Raw genomic sequence first — 12,876 nt, forward strand, 5'->3', positions numbered from 1 at the left:
GCACAGCCAGCATTTACTGGTATACCAAAACACAAAGCCAATAATCTCTATGTCATTAAGAGTGATTTTCCTCCACTCAACCTGACGTGATGACAGAGATAAAACCATGTTGGTCTAACTGTACATGGGAATGTGAGAGGGGCTATTAGGCAGACAGACGACGACAACATGAACTGACTTAAAATAGTATTTTCTGACAGCAACACTGATAGAAATGTGATGTTTTAATGGAGAGAATATGGCTTAAAAATTCCACCATCAAATGTTTAACTGAGAATTTGTAATGCTTTTAAAAAGTTGAATTTTAAACAGTTAACTACAAAACCAAACATGAAGAACACTTGACAACACAAAGGTTTTGCCCTTGCTATATTTTCTTTTTAGGGAAATTTTACGAGGTCATTTAAATCATCATGCAAGTCCATAACGACGCGTTCCAAAGCGCCTACAACCAGAGCAAAAAAGAGCTCTTCGACAGCACTTTTCACAAAGATAGCTTTTAACACAGCAATCAGTGGTTTGCTACACGGAGGAGTGCCGTGCAGGTCATGCATTCATTTTAGAAACAAGCGTAAAGTTGTCACACTTACCAGAGAGAGAAGCCGTATAGCGTAATTACCACACTGGCAGATAACCCCTGCAATCTGCGCAGATACTGAGACTTCCGCTGCACCTCACACAGGCTCGCACAATTGTCTCCGGGCCTTTGAGGGCCTTGTTAAACATGTTTATTTTGGTTTTGACAGCTTTCTGTCAAAAGCAGACAGACACACGGTACTCCAAAGGCCACCTATCTTCCCAGTTGTTCTGTGCTTTGTTTGGTTAGTCACTGTTTCTAAATAGCTCCCTCTACTTTTACCAAAATTTGAAGCTCAGAGCCAACGTGTCTGTACAAACATGCTTCCGAGGATATAACACATCTGCGTTTAAGAAAAATGAGATCTTTTTTTCGTCTCTCTCTGCACGTCTTTTTTCTACTGTTAAAGTGCATCTTTGTCACGCTGGAATGAGCCGCAGCTACCCCACAGTGCAACAGTAGCTTAAGGTTTCATAAACGTCATTTGGAAGTAATTCAGTAAGCACCCTCATGAAAAAGAAATGAAATACAGATTGCCATGGGTTATACTAACACCTGCCACATCAGACCAATATCATATTGCATTGTTGTAGTTGTGCGGCTTTCTATTATTTTCTCGACTCCCAAAACATCACCTTGCCCCCTCAATCTACCAATGTAATTACCCCATCAAATAAAGTATCAACAAAGCCTCTAAAATAGGCTTTGTGGAAGTGGGGGAAGCAAAGCAAAAAAAAAAAAAATAAAAAAAAAAGAGAAACATATCCTCACACTCAACATATGTGAGATGTGTGACGCTTAGAAGTCAGGGGAGCAAAGCCTTGAGGGCATACAATCAATATTACATTTTCCATTGCCACCTTCATAGCTATTGTAAATGGCTTGTGTCAAAAATAATAACAGGTTGTATCAGGAACCTTGGGTTTGCAATTTCGCTCCCAGTGCTTGGAGGCCCTGTCTGCTCTCCCTCCCTCACTCCAGCACCACTGGGTGTTAATGACGCCGTGGTGGCAGACACTTCTCACACCACGACTGACTTATATTTTCTTTTCCTCTCGCTCTGCCCATTGTTTATCTCTTTACTCCTGACAGTCACGAGAACTGGAGGGAAAACGTGTATGTGTAAGAAAACATTTACCACTAAAGATGATTAGCCCTTTGTGCATGTTTCGGCACGCAGCCAGTAGCATAGTATTATTAGCAGGGCTGGAGAGATTAAATCTATTCTCACTTCTGTTGTCATAGCACTCTAGGCAGCAATAAGCAAGATGAGATGCAGTAATATGCACACGAGAGGGACGGACTCCTCTTCACTGGAATCAGAGCTACTTTAAGTTCTTTTCAGAGAGGGGTACTTAACCGAATTCTTTTTGTTTTGTTTTAAGAGTAGTTGATTGCTTTATATCTCATCCAGCCATTATCTCATGTGTGGTCCTCTATTCGCATGGACACACACACACACAACATTACTAAAATTGTAACCCTCATTTAGAAACTGTCATTCTTTTAGATGCATAATTTTTTGTTCAGCTGCAACTACATCTCATAACGCAGTCCCGGACTGATCATTGTCTCCAAAATATGCACGACTAAAGTGAGATGAAACTTTTTAGATGGGGGCAAACAGCGTAAAGACATTTTGTGAAGAGATTTTTGAGAATTCAATGTATGCGAAACCCTGCAATAGGCCTCTTCATTCTCTGGCGATCATTTCTATTGCAGAGACTCAAATAAGCACTGCCTGCTTCTTTCCATAACAGTGGGTTGTCACACTTTGAGAAACGTCCCCTGTGATATGATGGTGTCCACCCCCTACTATGTGATAAATGAGTTTTAGTAAAGAGTGCGATTACGGTGTGCGAAAACCACAAGTAATATTGCATGACAGGATGAAACTGTCACCAATCATCATGTCGACCGACAAGAGCCTGGTGGCTTTGACTTTTCTGTGTTTGTTTTTTTGTTTTTTTCCTTAGCCTTCCAGAGAGACTCTTTTATACTCATGTATCTGTCTGTGCAGGGCTTTTAAATTGTTCTCCCTTATCTGAAGAGGAATCTGCAGGAAGTCACAGAATCCCAGCTTATCTCAGTTAATTGTGGATGTGCTTATGTATATATGTGTGTGTGTGTGTGTGTGTGTGTGTGTGTGTGTGTGTGTGTGTGTGTGTGTGTGTGTGTGTCCACCCCCTACTATGTGATAAATGAGTTTTAGTAAAGAGTGCGATTACGGTGTGCGAAAACCACAAGTAATATTGCATGACAGGATGAAACTGTCACCAATCATCATGTCGACCGACAAGAGCCTGGTGGCTTTGACTTTTCTGTGTCGTTTTTTTTTTTTTTTTTTTTTTTTTTTTTTCCTTAGCCTTCCAGAGAGACTCTTTTATACTCATGTATCTGTCTGTGCAGGGCTTTTAAATTGTTCTCCCTTATCTGAAGAGGAATCTGCAGGAAGTCACAGAATCCCAGTTTATCTCAACTAATTGTGGATGTGCTTATGTATATATGTGTGTGTGTGTGTGTGTGTGTGTGTGTGTGTGTGTGTGTGTGTGTGTGTGTGTGTGTGTGTGTGTGTGTGTGTGTGTGTGTGTGTGTGTGTGTGTGTGTGTGTGTGTGTGGCAAAGGAAGAGGCGACTTGAGAGGGTGCCAAATGCCGCAGGATGCAGCCGAGCGCGTCAGGGCACGAGAGGCCGAGACACCGGCAAGACTGACAGACACAACACTAACATCTCATGGACACTGACAAAGCAAGCGATAAAACAAAAATGTCCACGCATAAACAGACTGAAACACCCGGGGCATAGGTGACATTAATCTTTCCAACATATTGAAACCAAAAGGCAGATGTCAAGATGTCAGGACGTTGTGTGTACACTGCCTGCAAGGTAAATGCAAACAATGAGTCGATTAGTGACATGGAAGGATGTTCGTATAGGTACAGGACACTTCTTAATGGAACATTCTACATGCATGTGCTTTGCCAACAAACCATAAGACACGCACTGAAAGTATGTGCAACATCCAGATGCGCAATATGAGCGACGTCTCCAAAGGGTGTTTTGAGGAGGTGATAAAAAGGTCTGCGACCTCCCTCAAATGAAAGCCGCGCCCCCCCCAACCTGATTTGCTGAGCCACAGCCATGGAGAGTGTTGTTTGAGGAAGAGAGAGTGGGTGGTCTGTCACTGGGTTCATACACCTCTCTCTGCAAACAGCCTAAATTTACATCTTTTTAATAGCTGCTCTGTCCACTGGCTGTTGTAAATCAACAGAGGAGTTTTAACCTCTCGGAGCCAGAAACGGCTACTGCTGCTTTGGCCCAGGAACAAGCAAATGGTCATCCTTGTTAGAGGGCATGAAGAGCTGTTGAGTTATTTCTGGCTTACAGGAGTTGGTCTATATACAGTATATCAATGAAAAAATATAGACACACTATGGACAAATAGGATACTAGCCGCGATTTGTGGAGTAAAGAATATTGGTGTCAATTGATGATGAAAGTCATGAATAAAATCCAGGAACCGAATGCGTTTGTTTCACCCTCTCTGCTCCATATTTATGCTCTGTACTTTTACCCACTGGCATTTTCCTCTGCCGCCATAAAGGGCATCCAAACATAGTGAGATCTCCCGGGCACAAATGAGCAATCAGTGTAAGAGCGAAACACCTGGTAAGACGGCGAAAGGCTACCGGCGCATCGGGAGAATTGGCTTCTTCTAATTGAGATCCAGGCAGATTATTCTCATTTGATTCTCTAATGACCATCTGAATGATATCCCTACCATAATACGAATCCTATTTGACCAGGCACTGCAGGTGTACAAGTGTCAGTCAGATGTATTGTCTTTCCATCATTAGAATTTTAAATGCGGTATTAATTCAGGAGACACTGGATTTGTACCCCCATAAACACATGTAGAATAACCTATATCTTTTTTAAACTGGAGCACTGGAGTGTAATCAGATTAAAAATTAATACATTAAATGAAAAATTAGAGTTGACTTTACACTGTAAAATGAGGGGAAGTGTGATTGATTAGAATTTTCCAAGTGGCAATTTTTGACCTGTCAAATCATAAGTCCCATTCGTCATTGCTTCATCAATGTTGATGGGGCTATTTCCGAACCAATTCACCGAGAGGGGGAAACACGGGCTTGACCTTATGCAACAATATAAAACATTGCTCGCTCTACAAGTAGTGGAGCTCAGATGAAGTTATTGATTATGCTCTTGCAAATATGGCGAGGTAAGGGAATGACACTCCACTTAGAAACCATCGCACAAATGTACCCTAAATCAGAAAAATGGAGGAGGGGCTGTTACTGGCATGGACGTCGGCCTTGGCGAGGGCAAGTACTCGTGCATTCGCTCAGTGTTTAATCAATGGATAAAACTGTCTATCCATTCCAGTATTGATGTTTCCTATGACAACTGCTTATCCACGTAGAGCAGGGAGACACCGGAGGCCCTTCAATCATCTGCCAGCTGAAGGGAGCACAGAGTGGAAGAGGTGGGGTGAGACACATGAATCTCTAATACTGCATTCATGCTGCATGCTCAATTATTCCACCACCACAATGCAAGTTAAAGCAGAAGAGGAGTCAATCACTGTACACAGAGCACAGGTTCTGCCACTGTGGGAGAGCGCGGCTCGGTCATTCCCTCACAATGGCAGTTAATCAATATGGATCCACTCCTTTTGATCTGCTGCCTCTGACCAACAACAATCACTAACAACAGTATAATTGCAATGACCATAATGGCGCCCATTCTTACCATCTCGCACCAGGTAAGGAGGAGGAAGAAGGATGAGAGATAGCTGCAGACTAAGTCTGTCACTCTCTTGCAAACGGACCCATGCACTACAGTTTACACACACTTCTGCATCATCATGCTCTGCGGTATTGCAGTATGGACAGTCCGTCAGTCGCCTTATTAATGTAATGTTTAGACACATATCGATCAGACTGCAGCGCTGATCAATCTGTGGTAAGGAAAGACAATAATGCCGAGTTCATCTCCACATTGTCCAATGTCTCTAAGGCACACAACGTGTCCTATACTCGTAGGAAACAATCATCATTACCCACTGTTGTGTCTGGAAACACAAAATGATTGAATTAATATCAATGAATTGTTCTTGTTATTGACTATTAATTAACTATTTTGGAATTCGTGTCCAGGCTCGTACATCACAAGCACAATATGAATGCGGGCGTAGATTTATTGAGTGCTAAAAGGAGCCTTATACGATGATGACAGTCTGCACCCATTCTAATAGGACCTGGATCACTTAACGTTTGATGACTAATATGGCTTCTTAATCTCTTTGACGCTGTGAACCTATGACAGATCTATGAGATGATGGAACAGACTGGTAACATAATAAAGGCGCCCTTCTTCTCACTCAGCATCTCTCATATTAATATTTTCATCCTGTAATAACTAAAAGCCATTTCATTACTCATTAATCAGTATCTGAAGCCGCCGCTTTCCAGTACACATAGAAATATGATCCTATGATTTTCACAGGAAGAGCGATGTATAATGACCCTGCAGCTGGCAGGGTAATAAAACACAGTGTGCATGTTGTCTGTCAAGAGACCCCTACCTAGGCATGCCAAAACAACAGACAGGCCAAAGTGATGTACTAGACTAATTCCGAACAGTAAGATACAGACATTGCATCGTCAGTGCGTTTCTTCCAGGCCTATGTGACAATCAATACTTAAAACAACGGCGAGAAAAAATATGTGGAATCAGCATCTATGAAGTAAAAGAGCGACAAAATTGATTTGCAGAAGGTTCGTTCAAGCATTCAAGGGGATTTAAACAGTGCACAATGTTGCCAGTCAGATCACTCATCAAATCCATATCAACCTGTGGGCTTATGAGTTTGGGTGTTTATTAAAGTGAATGATGGGTAAATAAGATAGGTCAGCACAAAACAGCACATCCTGAAAATGTGGAGACATTGAGTCTGATTTATGCGTATGGTCATCTGTGTCAGAAGTTGTGTGTGTGTGTGTGTGTGTGTGTGTGTGTGTGTGTGTGTGTGTGTGTGTGTGTGTGTGTGTGTGTGTGTGTGTGTGTGTGTGTGTGTGTGTGTGTGTGTGTGTGTGTGTGTGTGTGTGTGTGTCTTGTTTGTGTGTTTAAATCAATGGTCATCCCCTGATACAAGATGGCCTCATAAATCACTGTTTGTTGATCACTTGTCAGGAGGCAGGGGCCTTATGGCGTTCTCCTAATTATTCCAGCTCACAGCCCCACTGGATGAATAAGGACAGGAATGCCAAAGCAAATCAAGGCCTTTCCAGAAATATGACCATAAAGGTGGTTTAGCTTGGATGGATGCGTGTGTGCGTGTGTGGGTGGGTGGTGGGTTTAGGCAGGTTGGATTCTAGGGTGCACTGAAGTGAGAAATCTAGTGTATGAGATATCAGTCACGCAATTCCAGTGTGCTGGAGGACTCTGTCATGACAGGAACAAGCCGGCTGCCTGATTGAAATTGGACAAATACAACTAAATCTGTTATTGTGACCATTCAATCACTTTGATGCCTTGTATCTCTCTTAAAAGACAATTTGACCACATCTTTGTTGCCAGTCATTGTCAACTCCTGAGTGGTATTGCCTTCGTGGACAATGACTCTCTTGAATACACGTTTGGGTGTTGCAGGCACGTAATTTTAGACCTCACATCAATGGCTGAATTATTTTTTTTTTGTTTGTCTTTGTGCGTTTTTGTGCGAGCAGACTTAAGAGCCAACATGGGAAATGTAAAATCCCTCCGTTTCTGAGTAAAGAACTGCGTAATGACAAACTCTGTCAAACGGTAGGGCTAAGTGGTCAGGGTATAGTATTGCCTTTCAGTGTCATTAACTTTTCAGCAGTAAGCATGTTCCTGTTGCAACTGACCAAATTGCTTTAAATGCACAGCAATTACACGGTTGAAGCCGGCGCTTAAAAGATGAGTAGAGTATTTCTATAGTAAGGCCTAATGGGATTATTAGTGAGTTTTTATATGAAGGGAACTCGCAGCTCAAAGTAATACTGGAAGTGGGATTATACAGTATGTTTCAGTGATACACTGTAGCAGGCAGCTGGTCCTCGGGTTAATTACTGGATTACCCTTTTCTAATTAACAAATCTGTAAAGGGGAGTTTAATAATTCATCAAATAACAGTATCGCATATTTTGTATTACTCCCTCTTTTCCCTCTATACCAGTTTTGATGTTCCTTTCCTTTTTTTTTTTTCTTTTTCACCTCAGTGACTAGTATGTGCGAGCATGCCGGCAGTAACACCTCGTTATTCAGAGGTAAAATGTGTTAGCTTGAGGCTTAAACATGGTCTTAGCATGTTTAAATCATGCTGCGCACATCACAGAGGCCATGCAGGCTGCAGCCTTTGATATATATTTGCAGCCTAATGTGTGGTTTTGAAAATCAATGAGCAGTCCTCTTTTGATCACAGTTGTGTCCCTCATCTTACCACTCCGTGGAAATAGTGCATGACTGTCCTGCCGCAGAGGTGAGTGAACATACAGAGAAAACATGTGCAGGAGTTGACTTGACCAGCAAAAACACAATATTTAGAAAAAAGAGTCTGAAGTGAATTACTAAATGCGGACTGACACTGTATTCAAAATATGTCAGGCAAGAATTGCGTTATGTTAAATGGACTTGGCTACAGTACAGTGTGCCTGTGTGTCTAATGCGCGACACAAAGTAACTGTTCTGTAGTGTCATGGTTTCATAAGATACAATATGAAATGTCTGAAAGAGGGAAATGTAGGTCATTGAGAGCACCATCAAACAGCAGCGCTCAGGCTGCGGTATGCAGGCCCGCGTCTGTCTCCTGTATCCGTGAGGACATTCTCAACCGCTTGTGGGTATTTATAATGACCCAGTGACAGCATCCTTCTGCTGGCGGCTGAGGTGCTCAACAAAATGAATGACTCGGACCCGAAACAGAAGCGGTGGGGGTGTGTGTGTGTGTGTGTGTGTGCGTGCGTGCGTGTGTGTGTGTGTGTGTGTGTTTGTGTGTATCAGTGGAGAAGAGTGGGGCTACATGTCACATCTCTCCAGACACCATAGCTCGAGTCCCCACCGGCCGCAGCCACAATCTCAAACCATGCAGAACCGCCCATACAGGCTGCGTGCGCTGCATCTGTGCCAGTAACGCAGAAAAAAATGTGCCTCTGCACTGTCTTGCTTGTCGTCCTGACCAGGCCACATGCACCGCCGGCCTAAACCCCAAAGTCTGTGATACGATGGGGACGCTGCAGAGCCAATAAAATCAACTGCTGAATCCTTAAGGAGGAGATGGGAGCTGCCGACTGTGTGCTTAACTCCCAGAGATACACATTTACTGGCATGTTCCCTGGCAATTTTCAAGCTGTAGGTTTTGGTGTGCTGGATATAGATTCAGCACGATGCAAATGAATTGATAATATGCATACATATGAATTATTCAAAAATGTGATTCATTTTGACCTTTTGGGGGGTTTAACATGCGCTGCAGGGCATAAGGGGGAGGGAAGGTTTTTTTTTTGACGTCCCACTCAGGTTCTGGCATATTGTCATTTTTAGTCTCTCCATCTCTTACAGCAACATCTGAAGTTGTCTGTGCAGCTACAGTTGGACAGACCCATTAAAAACTACATGCAGTTAATGGACTTTTTGGCAGGAGTTGTCATTTTATAGAGGCGATCCTGAGAGGGCATTACTTTGTCTGAGTGTCTCCTTAATCACTGAGGTCAAGCATCCATCTGGCAATTGTTTGATTTTTCTCATTTGGTAAAACATGCATTGCTTTACCATAAATTCAAGATTAGTCAGAAGAGGGGAGCTGAAAGTGCTGCTGCGATTTGATAAATGTGTGCTGAAACTACTGAACGCACAATACATGAAGAAAAATGTTGGTTTAATTTGTTGCAACATGTTTCATTGTCTCAATGAAGAGAAATGTGCATCGACATATCGATTTGACTGACTGGAGAACATAATTGCAATTCATTCTACAAAACACCTGGAAACGTGTGTTGGAGACTATTCCTCTCATCTGCTTTCTCATTGTGAAGTAACGCAGAACATTTTCTAACAGACATAAAAAAAAAAAATACTATATCAGAAAAATCCAGTCTTTTGAGCTCCATCCACGTTCATGTTCAAAATTAATTTGAGAAGAGTATGCATTTTTCTTCCCACATCGGCTGTATTAAGAAGGAAGCAGGGTGCCTGCCATCAAAAACCTTTCAGGATAGCAATCATTAAAACCTTAGCCCCCCTGGTAAGCAAGCCGTGCTTCCTGTATAGGGCCCCAGAGGATTCAGTGTGCTAATTATTTACTGAAGCAGCAAAGACTATCAAATGAGACCCAGTGTTGAGTCTGACTGTGAGGGGGTACCCTAACAGTGTAACCTGGGTAACATGCAAATAGGTGGAAGGGAGGTGTGTGTGTGTGTGGGGGGGGGGGGGGGGTAAGAAAGAAAGAGAGGGAGGAAGCGTGGGGTGTATAATGGTCAGAGTGCTCGGAGGAGTCGAGGTTCACTGGTGATTCAGGAAAGGTGGGGCTGCCGAGTGTTAGATTTCAGATGCATATGAATGACCAACTGCTGGCTCTGCTTTAGCTTTAGGCAGACGTTGCAAGGGCTGCCTTTGAGCTGCAGTTTCAAATGTAGATTACTGCCTGACTTAATCCTGCGGTGTGGAGGTTGGGGGGTCATTAATGTCTGTTGTTGGTGTCATTAAAGTGAAGAGATCCAGAAGAGTTGGGGACCTTTCCTTAACTGACTTTTATTACAGCTACAGTAACTCGGGCCATGATTAGAAACAGAAAAACCCATTCAGATTCCTTAACGTTTCTCAGTGGTTATTATGCTCAGTGCAAGCAATGTTTCTTTCAAGTTTATGTGTATAGCTAGACCAACAACAACTGATCAATTTGCATTCTGTAGGTTCACACCATAACAGCCGACACAATCGCACACAATCCCCGACTCCAAAAACAATGCTACAGTCTTCAATTCCTATATTTAGGAAGAAAGCCAAGCAGATTTAGAGAAGGAACTGAGCTCCAATAACACACCAATATCCACTTGATTTGGTTAAAGGGTAACAACATTATCTGGTGAAAAATAACTTCACAAACGCATGCAGTGTAGACTACTGAATGATCCAAAGAAATGAAAACTATACCAAATGCATACGTAAACACACAAATGCGCCACAATCTGGATTAAAAGATGATTCCATTTCTCACTAAAAACCTAAAACATTATGACTGTTGGACTAATATAGTGGGCTATGACCTTTTGTCTTATTGGAAAGTGCAATGGGCTCCTGCAGCTGCTGTGAAACTCTAAGATAAATATCTAGCACAGAGTCACAATAAATTCCAAACAAGGTCGAGTAAATCCTAAACTGACCGCAATCAGGCCAGCCAAGTTGTGTGATTGCACTCTAAACAGAGCTAGATGTCATCACGACTTGGCCGTAATTGAAGCGAGTATTTTTTGACATGGAAAAGGCTCCATTTATTTTCTCTCACACTGGTGCAAACAAATTGTTGGACCAAAATCTGCAAAATGTCACCCAGAAAACTCTATTTACTGAATACTCAAGAGTCGGCTGTGAAAGGAGAAGCAGGTGTGCAACCGAGTTCCTGTCCTCTCGCCAGATAATTCACATGAGTGATGTGCGACCTCCAGCAGCTCCCCGCAAAAAAAGAGTGACCCTCTCCCAATGAGATCTTACCACGTGTCAGGACAGATTCTGGGAGGAGTGACTGAACTGTTTGTTTTTGTGTCACCGAGACAATAGCACTGCCAGCTTAAACTGCTCACGACAACCTGCTGGGTCTGCTCTCGGTGCGGCGGCTCCCCCCAAACTCCTTTTCAATGTCTCATTGCCTTTGCTAAATAATAAAACTGCAGTGAAGTCGTGAATGGAAAATTAGGCAGCAGCGGACCATTGCAGGTTACTTGTTTCCACTTATTATCCATCACATTGCCTATTTTGTTTCCAAGCTGCATCAGTTTAAATCGGAGTTTAACTCTGTTTTACTTGAACAGCACTTTTTTTCCCCCCTTTCTCTCCATTTCCCTCTTATCTCTCTCTTCCTCATTCACTCCCATCCAGTATGTGTGTGAGCCAGAGTGCTGAAACACCATGAGGGAATTGGGTCTCTGCCACCCCCACTTCTCACAAATGTGAAGGGATAGTAAATATCAGTGCAGCAGATGGGGCCGATGCTCCCTCTCTGCCTCCCTCCCATACACAGAGGGGGCACGGCAAATGGATAGCCATCAACAGCAGCAGGAGTCGCCCCAGGCCAAGACTGGAGCAGAGGACACGGGGACTGGACTGTTGCTCAGGCAGGCAATTTTACAGACAAATTCTCCGACTATCAGCAAGGGAACTGCAAACATTAGGAATGAGTGCTCATAAGGTCATTGTATCGAAGATTTTATGGTATGCAAGCATACCAGGTAATAGACATGTTTGGGGTTTTTTTTTTCATCTCGATCCAAAAGATAATAAATTGCATTCATGGTCCAAACAGCATTTTTTTTTTTTTTTTTTTACCTGTTTGGATCATATTGCAAGACTGCGTTACACTCGGGACCAACTGCTGGTGTGTCATTTCAATAATCTGTCACACACCTTTCGGGATGTGTAGAGCGCTGGCAGTGTGTAACAGCATGACACGCCTGTGTAGCAGAGCAGCAGAGGGGCTCTCTCGGCCAGAGCTGGTGTCAACACCACGAACAGATCACGAAGCAGAAAAATCTGGAGCCGATCGCACAAATCTCGTCCGGTCGTCAATTAACAGACAGTAAACAGGTTTAAATTTAGGCAGGCGGCGTTGTTATGAAACCTCCAGCATTGAGAGTATACATCAGTATTCCCACAGCAATACCAGACAGCCTCCCACCGGGAGAAGAGGAGCACATGTGGCTCAACGATGACACAACATGGAATCTTACTGCGCAGCGGCATAAGCTAAGCAGTGATGTAATGCATCTGAGCTCACTGGGTGAGAGTCAGCAAGGAGGAGGGGGGGAAAGAAAAAAAAGAAAAAGAAAAGATGTGAAGAAATCATATAACGGGCCTTATTATTACTGGATTTAACATCAGTAGGCTGAGACAGAGAGCGGTCACAGAGGAGGTTCAACTTTGGCACTGAGGCGGTATCGACACGCTTCAGATGTCCACTTGCAAACTGGGAGATCAACCTCCTTTGTATAGGTGTCACGTACAGCATTTGACTGTGACACCCTCGGTTATATGAATGAT

Source organism: Brachyistius frenatus, unplaced genomic scaffold, assembly GCF_029030835.1.
Source record: "Brachyistius frenatus isolate BFR_SWC_R1_liver_20210118 unplaced genomic scaffold, ASM2903083v1 Contig_204, whole genome shotgun sequence".
In the NCBI taxonomy this organism is placed as follows: domain Eukaryota; kingdom Metazoa; phylum Chordata; class Actinopteri; family Embiotocidae; genus Brachyistius; species Brachyistius frenatus.